We start from the raw sequence: 13,236 nt of genomic DNA, 5'->3' as shown, positions 1-13,236 counted from the left end.
GGTGTCTGCACTTTTGTGCTGGGCACCCCAGGGAGGCCCGGGGGCTGGCTGGACAACGTGGTCTGCTGGGCGGGGGGGTTGGAGGAGCAACTGATGCCCTTTGCACTTTGGGTAGCAAGAGTCTGAGGTGTCTCTGAGCCCTGTGCCCTGTGGGGGGGGCAGGGGGAGGAGGAGGAGGAGGTGGGAAGGGCCGGGGCCTGCAGTCCTGTTCCCGGGGTGGCACGGCAAGTGGCTTCTTCCACAGGCTGCTTGGCCTGGGCTCCCTGCACCTGGGCCTTTGGAGGACCGGCCCTGTGCTTGCCAACACTTCCTGCAGGGACCCAGAGCTGGGAGGTGGCATCTCTCAGCCCTGGGTCGGGCAGAGCCCCAGCGGGCCATGCCCACAACCTCTCTCAGCACCGGTCCCCCAGAAGGCTCCTTTGGGACCAGGATTCTCTTGCGGTGACTCTTTAAGGTCTGGCCCCTGGATGGAGGGGCACCAGGAGTAGAGGAGCAGGAAGGGGAAGGGGGTGGCCATGCGAGGGGACACTTTGAGGCCAAGTCCCAGCTTCAGCCTGATCCTCCTGGGAACCCCGCTCTGAGACAAGGAGCCGGGCTTCGCATTCCCACAGCAGCCAGTCGTGGGCTGAGGACACCTGGGGCGTTGGGAACTCCCTGGCTTCTCCTTGGTTTAACGTCTAGAGCTGCTTGTGAATCGCGCCGCCACACACACCCGAGCGCAGGTGTCTTCCGCACAGACTGCGGGCCTCGCTCTTCTGAATGCCGCTAGCTCGCCACCCACCCACGGGTGAACCTGGTCAGGGTGCTTTCTCTCAGGGGCAGACTCTTTTCCGGGCGGGCTACCGGTGTCTCTGTTTGCTCGTTTCTTGCTTCCATTTCGGGAAAGTCTTCCTTGCTGGGTGTGGAAATCTCCTATGCCTTCCCTCGCCTATTCTGTCAGCTTTCAAATTCTCTTTCAGTTGCCACCCTCACAGATGGATTAGGAAACTCTTTCCGGTGCACTCATTAGTGAAATGACCTCCAGGAAGCTGGAATCCAATATCTAATGGCCGATTTTTAGCGAGTCCACACGCCAGGGTGGTCGGGGTCCAATGCAGCCCCGGCCAGGCCCAGGCCCCTTGGACTGGGCCACAGGAGGACACGGAGGAGGGTCCCGGCCCCCACGAAGCGGTGCCGGCAGTTCTCCACGGGCTTGGGCGTTTTCCAGAGGTAGGAGATGGAGGGGACTGATTTCTTCAGCGCCCCCCAAACCACGCCACCCCACCCCACCCATGGGACACATCCCCAGAGAGAGACGCCCCATACACTGGCTGTGCCCCAGCCCTGGCCCCGGGGAATAGGCGGCAGCCCACCCACAGGGCGAGGGGGGGGGCGCAGCTGAAAGGGGTTGTGGGGGAGGGCGGCCCCTGGCTGGGGTCAAAGGGCGAGCGTCCCGCGGCGTGCGCAGTCAGCGGCAGGCAGCGACGCGCTGGGGGTGGGCAGCGGGTAGGTGAAGGAGGCCGGGCGAGGAGACGAGGGGGGCTGGGAGGGCTCCACCTTGGCGAGTCCAGCCGTGGAGGCGCATCTTGTGTGAGTGTGAGTGAGTGTGAGTGTGTGTGTGTGTGTATAGAGAGACAGCCCCCCGCCCCGCCCCGCCCCGCCCATCACCCCCGTCCCTGGGAGCCCGCGGGACCCGGCCGGCGAACTCAACCGGCCCGGCCCGGCGCGGGGCCTGGGGCGGGAGGCGGCGGCGGGGAAGCCCAGAGAGGCTCGGCTTCTCGAGCGGGGCAGGGGCGCCCTCCGCCGCCGTCTAGGGCCACACCACCCTGAACGCCCCCGATCTCGTCTGGTCTCGGAAGCTAAGCAGGGTCGGGCCTGGTTAGTACTTGGATGGGAGACCGCCTGGGAATACCGGGTGCCACAGGCTGCTGCTTTTTTTTTTTTTTTTTTTTTTTTTTTTGCCTCTTGTTCTGTCCCCTTTCTGGGAGCGTGGCGGCGGCCCGCGGTGGGGGTCACCCCCACCCTCAGCGCCCGCCCGCGTTGCCTGGCGCCCCAGCCCGCACCGTGGGGCCTCCTCTTGTCCCAAGCCGCGACACCGCCGCCACGCGGCAGCATGCGTGGCATCTGGACTGTCAGGTCTCAGACCAAAGGTCTGCTCTGTGGGAACCGACACGCTGGAGGAAACCTTGAGAGTCTGAGAGGGGAGGGAGTTCCAGAAGAAGGCCAGGATGTCATTTTGAGGGAGCATGTGACCAGAACTCGTCCCGTTGCTTTTGGGGTTCTATGGGCTACACGCAGGAATCTTTGGTGGTGGCACCTGATGTTGGGGGATCCGGAGTCACACCCAGACCTGCTCCACAGGCCTCCTTTTACTTTTCTCTTCGGATTCATTATTTTTAAAAAGTGTCTCTTACCTCTATGATTGCATTTTCTTTTCTCTCTCTCTTCAAGCAGATGATGGGAGTACAAGTATTCAGGTGACATGTGTTGCCCGTGCCCCCCTCCCCCCTGTGTTCTTTTTTTTTTTTTTTTTTTTTGAGACAGAGTCTCGTTTTGCTGCCCAGGCTAGAGTGAGTGCCATGGCGTCAGCCTAGCTCACAGCAACCTCAATCTCCGGGCTCAAGCAATCCTGCTGCCTCAGCCTCCCGAGTAGTTGGGACTACAGGCATGCACCACCACGCCCGGCTGTGTTTTTCTATATATATTAGTTGGCCAATTAATTTCTTTCTATTTTTAGTAGAGACGGGGTCTCGCTCTTGCTCAGGCTGGTTTCGAACTCCTGACCTGGAGCAATCCGCCCGCCTCGGCCTCCCAGAGAGCTAGGATTACAGGCGTGAGCCACCGCGCCCGGCCCCCCCTGTGTTCTTATTCTTATACCTCTCAGGTTGTTCCAGCGTATTGTGGGGGTACCAATGTTAAGGTCGGGTGCCTTGCCCTCTCCAAGCCTCCCCCCTCGGGTCAGAGCTTCAAGTGCGCCCATCCCCCAGTCGGTGCGCACCCACCCCATGCCTAATGGATGTGTATGCCCCTCCCCTCCCCCCACCCGCCCGACACCCACCCGATGAAGGTGATTCCTCTCTGTCCACTTAGGCGTCCATCCGTTCGTACCAATTTGCTGGTGAGCGCGCTCACGTGGTGCTCGTGTGTCCATTCTTGGGATACCTGGCTTACTGGAACGGGTACCAGCTCTGGCCAGGAGAACACGAGAGGCGCCCTCTCACCGCTGCTCCTCACAGCCGAATGGCACTCCGTGGTGTCCACGCGCCACATTTTATTCATGCACTCCTGGATGGATGGGCACTCGGGTCGCTTCCACGTCTTTGCGATTGTGAATTGTGCCCTAACTGTAACCCTAACCCTTACCCAGCCCGTCTCCTCTGCCCCTGCCTGACGCACTCCTCCCCGGCCAGGCCCGTCACTGTCCTGGGCCCCCGCCTGTCCGGCTCCTCCCCGCCCGGCCTGTCACCGTCCTCTGCCCCTGCCTGACATGGTCCTTCCCGCCCGCCCGGCCTCTCACCGTCCTCGGCCCCTGCCTGACCGGCTCCTCCGTCGCCTGGGCCTTCCAAGGGCTTGGTGTGGACGCTGCTTCCAGGAAGCCCTCCAGGAACCCGGCAGCAGGGTGGCCGCAGCAGTCTCCAGCAGCCGTCCCTAAGTCGCTTGAGTGCGGGGGACGTGCCCCCGCTGTGCCGCGGGGGCCCAGCCTGGTGTCTTCCCTGAGGCCCTGGGGCTGCCGGCTGGGCTGCCGCTCCCCACAAGGGGAGAGCCGCGGAGGTGGGGACCGCCTCCTGATGGGGACGTACACGCAGCTCTCCACGTCGGATTCCGGGGCTCTCTGTCCTGCCCGAAGGCCCAGCTGGCCTGCGGGTCCTTAGAGTGGCAAAAACATCCGAAAACTGAGATTGAGGGTCCGGTGGGTGTCTGCACTTTTGTGCTGGGCACCCCAGGGAGGCCCGGGGGCTGGCTGGACAACGTGGTCTGCTGGGCGGGGGGGTTGGAGGAGCAACTGATGCCCTTTGCACTTTGGGTAGCAAGAGTCTGAGGTGTCTCTGAGCCCTGTGCCCTGTGGGGGGGGCGGGGGGAGGAGGAGGAGGAGGTGGGAAGGGCCGGGGCCTGCAGTCCTGTTCCCGGGGTGGCACGGCAAGTGGCTTCTTCCACAGGCTGCTTGGCCTGGGCTCCCTGCACCTGGGCCTTTGGAGGACCGGCCCTGTGCTTGCCAACACTTCCTGCAGGGACCCAGAGCTGGGAGGTGGCATCTCTCAGCCCTGGGTCGGGCAGAGCCCCAGCGGGCCATGCCCACAACCTCTCTCAGCACCGGTCCCCCAGAAGGCTCCTTTGGGACCAGGATTCTCTTGCGGTGACTCTTTAAGGTCTGGCCCCTGGATGGAGGGGCACCAGGAGTAGAGGAGCAGGAAGGGGAAGGGGGTGGCCATGCGAGGGGACACTTTGAGGCCAAGTCCCAGCTTCAGCCTGATCCTCCTGGGAACCCCGCTCTGAGACAAGGAGCCGGGCTTCGCATTCCCACAGCAGCCAGTCGTGGGCTGAGGACACCTGGGGCGTTGGGAACTCCCTGGCTTCTCCTTGGTTTAACGTCTAGAGCTGCTTGTGAATCGCGCCGCCACACACACCCGAGCGCAGGTGTCTTCCGCACAGACTGCGGGCCTCGCTCTTCTGAATGCCGCTAGCTCGCCACCCACCCACGGGTGAACCTGGTCAGGGTGCTTTCTCTCAGGGGCAGACTCTTTTCCGGGCGGGCTACCGGTGTCTCTGTTTGCTCGTTTCTTTCTTCCATTTCGGGAAAGTCTTCCTTGCTGGGTGTGGAAATCTCCTATGCCTTCCCTCACCTATTCTGTCAGCTTTCAAATTCTCTTTCAGTTGCCACCCTCACAGATGGATTAGGAAACTCTTTCCGGTGCACTCATTAGTGAAATGACCTCCAGGAAGCTGGAATCCAATATCTAATGGCCGATTTTTAGCGAGTCCACACGCCAGGGTGGTCGGGGTCCAATGCAGCCCCGGCCAGGCCCAGGCCCCTTGGACTGGGCCACAGGAGGACACGGAGGAGGGTCCCGGCCCCCACGAAGCGGTGCCGGCAGTTCTCCACGGGCTTGGGCGTTTTCCAGAGGTAGGAGATGGAGGGGACTGATTTCTTCAGCGCCCCCCAAACCACGCCACCCCATCCCACCCATGGGACACATCCCCAGAGAGAGACGCCCCATACACTGGCTGTGCCCCAGCCCTGGCCCGGGGGAATAGGCGGCAGCCCACCCACAGGGCGAGGGGGGGGGCACAGCTGAAAGGGGTTGTGGGGGAGGGCGGCCCCTGGCTGGGGTCAAAGGGCGAGCGTCCCGCGCGTGCGCAGTCAGCGGCAGGCAGCGACGCCCTGGGGGTGGGCAGCGGGTAGGTGAAGGAGGCCGGGCGAGGAGACGAGGGGGGCTGGGAGGGCTCCACCTTGGCGAGTCCAGCCGTGGAGGCGCATCTTGTGTGAGTGTGAGTGAGTGTGAGTGTGTGTGTGTGTGTGTGTATAGAGAGACAGCCCCCCGCCCCGCCCCGCCCCGCCCCGCCCATCACCCCCGTCCCTGGGAGCCCGCGGGACCCGGCCGGCGAACTCAACCGGCCCGGCCCGGCGCGGGGCCTGGGGCGGGAGGCGGCGGCGGGGAAGCCCAGAGAGGCTCGGCTTCTTGAGCGGGGCAGGGGCGCCCTCCGCCGCCGTCTAGGGCCACACCACCCTGAACGCCCCCGATCTCCTCTGGTCTCGGAAGCTAAGCAGGGTCGGGCCTGGTTAGTACTTGGATGGGAGACCGCCTGGGAATACCGGGTGCCACAGGCTGCTGCTTTTTTTTTTTTTTTTTTTTGCCTCTTTTCTGTCCCCTTTCTGGGAGCGTGGCGGCGGCCCGGGGTGGGGGTCACCCCCACCCTCAGCGCTCGCCCGCGGTGCCTGGCGCCCCAGCCCGCACCGTGGGGCCTCCTCTTGTCCCAAGCCGCGACACCGCCGCCACGCGGCAGCATGCGTGGCATCTGGACTGTCAGGTCTCAGACCAAAGGTCTGCTCTGTGGGAACCGACACGCTGGAGGAAACCTTGAGAGTCTGAGAGGGGAGGGAGTTCCAGAAGAAGGCCAGGATGTCATTTTGAGGGAGTATGTGACCAGAACTCGTCCCGTTGCTTTTGGGGTTCTATGGGCTACACGCAGGAATCTTTGGTGGTGGCACCTGATGTTGGGGGATCCGGAGTCACACCCAGACCTGCTCCACAGGCCTCCTTTTACTTTTCTCTTCGGATTCATTATTTTTAAAAAGTGTCTCTTACCTCTATGATTGCATTTTCTTTTCTCTCTCTCTTCAAGCAGATGATGGGAGTACAAGTATTCAGGTGACATGTGTTGCCCGTGCCCCCCTCCCCCCTGTGTTCTTTTTTTTTTTTTTTTTTGAGACAGAGTCTCGTTTTGCTGCCCAGGCTAGAGTGAGTGCCATGGCGTCAGCCTAGCTCACAGCAACCTCAATCTCCGGGCTCAAGCAATCCTGCTGCCTCAGCCTCCCGAGTAGTTGGGACTACAGGCATGCACCACCACGCCCGGCTGTGTTTTTCTATATATATTAGTTGGCCAATTAATTTCTTTCTATTTTTAGTAGAGACGGGGTCTCGCTCTTGCTCAGGCTGGTTTCGAACTCCTGACCTGGAGCAATCCGCCCGCCTCGGCCTCCCAGAGAGCTAGGATTACAGGCGTGAGCCACCGCGCCCGGCCCCCCCTGTGTTCTTATTCATATACCTCTCAGGTTGTTCCAGCGTATTGTGGGGGTACCAATGTTAAGGTCGGGTGCCTTGCCCTCTCCAAGCCTCCCCCCTCGGGTCAGAGCTTCAAGTGCGCCCATCCCCCAGTCGGTGCGCACCCACCCCATGCCTAATGGATGTGTATGCCCCTCCCCTCCCCCCACCCGCCCGACACCCACCCGATGAAGGTGATTCCTCTCTGTCCACTTAGGCGTCCATCCGTTCGTACCAATTTGCTGGTGAGCGCGCTCACGTGGTGCTCGTGTGTCCATTCTTGGGATACCTGGCTTACTGGAACGGGTACCAGCTCTGGCCAGGAGAACACGAGAGGCGCCCTCTCACCGCTGCTCCTCACAGCCGAATGGCACTCCGTGGTGTCCACGCGCCACATTTTATTCATGCACTCCTGGATGGATGGGCACTCGGGTCGCTTCCACGTCTTTGCGATTGTGAATTGTGCCCTAACTGTAACCCTAACCCTTACCCAGCCCGTCTCCTCTGCCCCTGCCTGACGCACTCCTCCCCGGCCAGGCCCGTCACTGTCCTGGGCCCCCGCCTGTCCGGCTCCTCCCCGCCCGGCCTGTCACCGTCCTCTGCCCCTGCCTGACATGGTCCTTCCCGCCCGCCCGGCCTCTCACCGTCCTCGGCCCCTGCCTGACCGGCTCCTCCGTCGCCTGGGCCTTCCAAGGGCTTGGTGTGGACGCTGCTTCCAGGAAGCCCTCCAGGAACCCGGCAGCAGGGTGGCCGCAGCAGTCTCCAGCAGCCGTCCCTAAGTCGCTTGAGTGCGGGGGACGTGCCCCCGCTGTGCCGCGGGGGCCCAGCCTGGTGTCTTCCCTGAGGCCCTGGGGCTGCCGGCTGGGCTGCCGCTCCCCACAAGGGGAGAGCCGCGGAGGTGGGGACCGCCTCCTGATGGGGACGTACACGCAGCTCTCCACGTCGGATTCCGGGGCTCTCTGTCCTGCCCGAAGGCCCAGCTGGCCTGCGGGTCCTTAGAGTGGCAAAAACATCCGAAAACTGAGATTGAGGGTCCGGTGGGTGTCTGCACTTTTGTGCTGGGCACCCCAGGGAGGCCCGGGGGCTGGCTGGACAACGTGGTCTGCTGGGCGGGGGGGTTGGAGGAGCAACTGATGCCCTTTGCACTTTGGGTAGCAAGAGTCTGAGGTGTCTCTGAGCCCTGTGCCCTGGGGGGGGGGCGGGGGGGAGGAGGAGGAGGAGGAGGAGGAGGAGGTGGGAAGGGCCGGGGCCTGCAGTCCTGTTCCCGGGGTGGCACGGCAAGTGGCTTCTTCCACAGGCTGCTTGGCCTGGGCTCCCTGCACCTGGGCCTTTGGAGGACCGGCCCTGTGCTTGCCAACACTTCCTGCAGGGACCCAGAGCTGGGAGGTGGCATCTCTCAGCCCTGGGTCGGGCAGAGCCCCAGCGGGCCATGCCCACAACCTCTCTCAGCACCGGTCCCCCAGAAGGCTCCTTTGGGACCAGGATTCTCTTGCGGTGACTCTTTAAGGTCTGGCCCCTGGATGGAGGGGCACCAGGAGTAGAGGAGCAGGAAGGGGAAGGGGGTGGCCATGCGAGGGGACACTTTGAGGCCAAGTCCCAGCTTCAGCCTGATCCTCCTGGGAACCCCGCTCTGAGACAAGGAGCCGGGCTTCGCATTCCCACAGCAGCCAGTCGTGGGCTGAGGACACCTGGGGCGTTGGGAACTCCCTGGCTTCTCCTTGGTTTAACGTCTAGAGCTGCTTGTGAATCGCGCCGCCACACACACCCGAGCGCAGGTGTCTTCCGCACAGACTGCGGGCCTCGCTCTTCTGAATGCCGCTAGCTCGCCACCCACCCACGGGTGAACCTGGTCAGGGTGCTTTCTCTCAGGGGCAGACTCTTTTCCGGGCGGGCTACCGGTGTCTCTGTTTGCTCGTTTCTTGCTTCCATTTCGGGAAAGTCTTCCTTGCTGGGTGTGGAAATCTCCTATGCCTTCCCTCGCCTATTCTGTCAGCTTTCAAATTCTCTTTCAGTTGCCACCCTCACAGATGGATTAGGAAACTCTTTCCGGTGCACTCATTAGTGAAATGACCTCCAGGAAGCTGGAATCCAATATCTAATGGCCGATTTTTAGCGAGTCCACACGCCAGGGTGGTCGGGGTCCAATGCAGCCCCGGCCAGGCCCAGGCCCCTTGGACTGGGCCACAGGAGGACACGGAGGAGGGTCCCGGCCCCCACGAAGCGGTGCCGGCAGTTCTCCACGGGCTTGGGCGTTTTCCAGAGGTAGGAGATGGAGGGGACTGATTTCTTCAGCGCCCCCCAAACCACGCCACCCCACCCCACCCATGGGACACATCCCCAGAGAGAGACGCCCCATACACTGGCTGTGCCCCAGCCCTGGCCCCGGGGAATAGGCGGCAGCCCACCCACAGGGCGAGGGGGGGGCGCAGCTGAAAGGGGTTGTGGGGGAGGGCGGCCCCTGGCTGGGGTCAAAGGGCGAGCGTCCCGCGGCGTGCGCAGTCAGCGGCAGGCAGCGACGCGCTGGGGGTGGGCAGCGGGTAGGTGAAGGAGGCCGGGCGAGGAGACGAGGGGGGCTGGGAGGGCTCCACCTTGGCGAGTCCAGCCGTGGAGGCGCATCTTGTGTGAGTGTGAGTGAGTGTGAGTGTGTGTGTGTGTGTAGAGAGAGACAGCCCCCCGCCCCGCCCCGCCCCGCCCATCACCCCCGTCCCTGGGAGCCCGCGGGACCCGGCCGGCGAACTCAACCGGCCCGGCCCGGCGCGGGGCCTGGGGCGGGAGGCGGCGGCGGGGAAGCCCAGAGAGGCTCGGCTTCTCGAGCGGGGCAGGGGCGCCCTCCGCCGCCGTCTAGGGCCACACCACCCTGAACGCCCCCGATCTCGTCTGGTCTCGGAAGCTAAGCAGGGTCGGGCCTGGTTAGTACTTGGATGGGAGACCGCCTGGGAATACCGGGTGCCACAGGCTGCTGCTTTTTTTTTTTTTTTTTTTTTTTTTTTTGCCTCTTGTTCTGTCCCCTTTCTGGGAGCGTGGCGGCGGCCCGCGGTGGGGGTCACCCCCACCCTCAGCGCCCGCCCGCGTTGCCTGGCGCCCCAGCCCGCACCGTGGGGCCTCCTCTTGTCCCAAGCCGCGACACCGCCGCCACGCGGCAGCATGCGTGGCATCTGGACTGTCAGGTCTCAGACCAAAGGTCTGCTCTGTGGGAACCGACACGCTGGAGGAAACCTTGAGAGTCTGAGAGGGGAGGGAGTTCCAGAAGAAGGCCAGGATGTCATTTTGAGGGAGCATGTGACCAGAACTCGTCCCGTTGCTTTTGGGGTTCTATGGGCTACACGCAGGAATCTTTGGTGGTGGCACCTGATGTTGGGGGATCCGGAGTCACACCCAGACCTGCTCCACAGGCCTCCTTTTACTTTTCTCTTCGGATTCATTATTTTTAAAAAGTGTCTCTTACCTCTATGATTGCATTTTCTTTTCTCTCTCTCTTCAAGCAGATGATGGGAGTACAAGTATTCAGGTGACATGTGTTGCCCGTGCCCCCCTCCCCCCTGTGTTCTTTTTTTTTTTTTTTTTTTTGAGACAGAGTCTCGTTTTGCTGCCCAGGCTAGAGTGAGTGCCATGGCGTCAGCCTAGCTCACAGCAACCTCAATCTCCGGGCTCAAGCAATCCTGCTGCCTCAGCCTCCCGAGTAGTTGGGACTACAGGCATGCACCACCACGCCCGGCTGTGTTTTTCTATATATATTAGTTGGCCAATTAATTTCTTTCTATTTTTAGTAGAGACGGGGTCTCGCTCTTGCTCAGGCTGGTTTCGAACTCCTGACCTGGAGCAATCCGCCCGCCTCGGCCTCCCAGAGAGCTAGGATTACAGGCGTGAGCCACCGCGCCCGGCCCCCCCTGTGTTCTTATTCTTATACCTCTCAGGTTGTTCCAGCGTATTGTGGGGGTACCAATGTTAAGGTCGGGTGCCTTGCCCTCTCCAAGCCTCCCCCCTCGGGTCAGAGCTTCAAGTGCGCCCATCCCCCAGTCGGTGCGCACCCACCCCATGCCTAATGGATGTGTATGCCCCTCCCCTCCCCCCACCCGCCCGACACCCACCCGATGAAGGTGATTCCTCTCTGTCCACTTAGGCGTCCATCCGTTCGTACCAATTTGCTGGTGAGCGCGCTCACGTGGTGCTCGTGTGTCCATTCTTGGGATACCTGGCTTACTGGAACGGGTACCAGCTCTGGCCAGGAGAACACGAGAGGCGCCCTCTCACCGCTGCTCCTCACAGCCGAATGGCACTCCGTGGTGTCCACGCGCCACATTTTATTCATGCACTCCTGGATGGATGGGCACTCGGGTCGCTTCCACGTCTTTGCGATTGTGAATTGTGCCCTAACTGTAACCCTAACCCTTACCCAGCCCGTCTCCTCTGCCCCTGCCTGACGCACTCCTCCCCGGCCAGGCCCGTCACTGTCCTGGGCCCCCGACTGACCGGCTCCTCCCCGCCCGGCCTGTCACCGTCCTCTGCCCCTGCCTGACATGCTCCTTCCCGCCCACCCGGCCTCTCACCGTCCTCGGCCCCTGCCTGACCGGCTCCTCCGTCGCCTGGGCCTTCCAAGGGCTTGGTGTGGACGCTGCTTCCAGGAAGCCCTCCAGGAACCCGGCAGCAGGGTGGCCGCAGCAGTCTCCAGCAGCCGTCCCTAAGTCGCTTGAGTGCGGGGGACGTGCCCCCGCTGTGCCGCGGGGGCCCAGCCTGGTGTCTTCCCTGAGGCCCTGGGGCTGCCGGCTGGGCTGCCGCTCCCCACAAGGGGAGAGCCGCGGAGGTGGGGACCGCCTCCTGATGGGGACGTACACGCAGCTCTCCACGTCGGATTCCGGGGCTCTCTGTCCTGCCCGAAGGCCCAGCTGGCCTGCGGGTCCTTAGAGTGGCAAAAACATCCGAAAACTGAGATTGAGGGTCCGGTGGGTGTCTGCACTTTTGTGCTGGGCACCCCAGGGAGGCCCGGGGGCTGGCTGGACAACGTGGTCTGCTGGGCGGGGGGGTTGGAGGAGCAACTGATGCCCTTTGCACTTTGGGTAGGAAGAGTCTGAGGTGTCTCTGAGCCCTGTGCCCTGGGGGGGGGGGCGGGGGGGAGGAGGAGGAGGAGGAGGAGGAGGAGGTGGGAAGGGCCGGGGCCTGCAGTCCTGTTCCCGGCGTGGCACGGCAAGTGGCTTCTTCCACAGGCTGCTTGGCCTGGGCTCCCTGCACCTGGGCCTTTGGAGGACCGGCCCTGTGCTTGCCAACACTTCCTGCAGGGACCCAGAGCTGGGAGGTGGCATCTCTCAGCCCTGGGTCGGGCAGAGCCCCAGCGGGCCATGCCCACAACCTCTCTCAGCACCGGTCCCCCAGAAGGCTCCTTTGGGACCAGGATTCTCTTGCGGTGACTCTTTAAGGTCTGGCCCCTGGATGGAGGGGCACCAGGAGTAGAGGAGCAGGAAGGGGAAGGGGGTGGCCATGCGAGGGGACACTTTGAGGCCAAGTCCCAGCTTCAGCCTGATCCTCCTGGGAACCCCGCTCTGAGACAAGGAGCCGGGCTTCGCATTCCCACAGCAGCCAGTCGTGGGCTGAGGACACCTGGGGCGTTGGGAACTCCCTGGCTTCTCCTTGGTTTAACGTCTAGAGCTGCTTGTGAATCGCGCCGCCACACACACCCGAGCGCAGGTGTCTTCCGCACAGACTGCGGGCCTCGCTCTTCTGAATGCCGCTAGCTCACCACCCACCCACGGGTGAACCTGGTCAGGGTGCTTTCTCTCAGGGGCAGACTCTTTTCCGGGCGGGCTACCGGTGTCTCTGTTTGCTCGTTTCTTTCTTCCATTTCGGGAAAGTCTTCCTTGCTGGGTGTGGAAATCTCCTATGCCTTCCCTCACCTATTCTGTCAGCTTTCAAATTCTCTTTCAGTTGCCACCCTCACAGATGGATTAGGAAACTCTTTCCGGTGCACTCATTAGTGAAATGACCTCCAGGAAGCTGGAATCCAATATCTAATGGCCGATTTTTAGCGAGTCCACACGCCAGGGTGGTCGGGGTCCAATGCAGCCCCGGCCAGGCCCAGGCCCCTTGGACTGGGCCACAGGAGGACACGGAGGAGGGTCCCGGCCCCCACGAAGCGGTGCCGGCAGTTCTCCACGGGCTTGGGCGTTTTCCAGAGGTAGGAGATGGAGGGGACTGATTTCTTCAGCGCCCCCCAAACCACGCCACCCCATCCCACCCATGGGACACATCCCCAGAGAGAGACGCCCCATACACTGGCTGTGCCCCAGCCCTGGCCCGGGGGAATAGGCGGCAGCCCACCCACAGGGCGAGGGGGGGGGCACAGCTGAAAGGGGTTGTGGGGGAGGGCGGCCCCTGGCTGGGGTCAAAGGGCGAGCGTCCCGCGTGTGCGCAGTCAGCGGCAGGCAGCGACGCCCTGGGGGTGGGCAGCGGGTAGGTGAAGGAGGCCGGGCGAGGAGACGAGGGGGGCTGGGAGGGCTCCACCTTG

General features: G+C 62.9%; 3 non-coding genes across 3 annotated transcripts; all 3 read left to right on the top strand.

Moving 5' to 3' along the window:
• The first annotated feature begins 1,787 nt into the window (after nucleotides 1-1,787).
• On the top strand, nucleotides 1,788-1,906 carry LOC142865324 (5S ribosomal RNA). The gene has a single exon (XR_012915627.1). It is a non-coding gene; the product is annotated as a 5S ribosomal RNA (ribosomal RNA).
• Nucleotides 1,907-5,687: 3,781 nt separating this feature from the next.
• Nucleotides 5,688-5,806, top strand: LOC142865391 (5S ribosomal RNA). The gene has a single exon (XR_012915694.1). It is a non-coding gene; the product is annotated as a 5S ribosomal RNA (ribosomal RNA).
• A 3,773-nt stretch (nucleotides 5,807-9,579) lies between these two features.
• Nucleotides 9,580-9,698, top strand: LOC142865323 (5S ribosomal RNA). The gene has a single exon (XR_012915626.1). It is a non-coding gene; the product is annotated as a 5S ribosomal RNA (ribosomal RNA).
• The last annotated feature ends 3,538 nt before the right edge of the window (nucleotides 9,699-13,236 follow it).

The sequence above is a fragment of the Microcebus murinus genome, chromosome 28 (assembly GCF_040939455.1).
Source record: "Microcebus murinus isolate Inina chromosome 28, M.murinus_Inina_mat1.0, whole genome shotgun sequence".
NCBI lineage: Eukaryota > Metazoa > Chordata > Mammalia > Primates > Cheirogaleidae > Microcebus > Microcebus murinus.
This window is presented reverse-complemented; position numbering and strand designations above follow the sequence as displayed.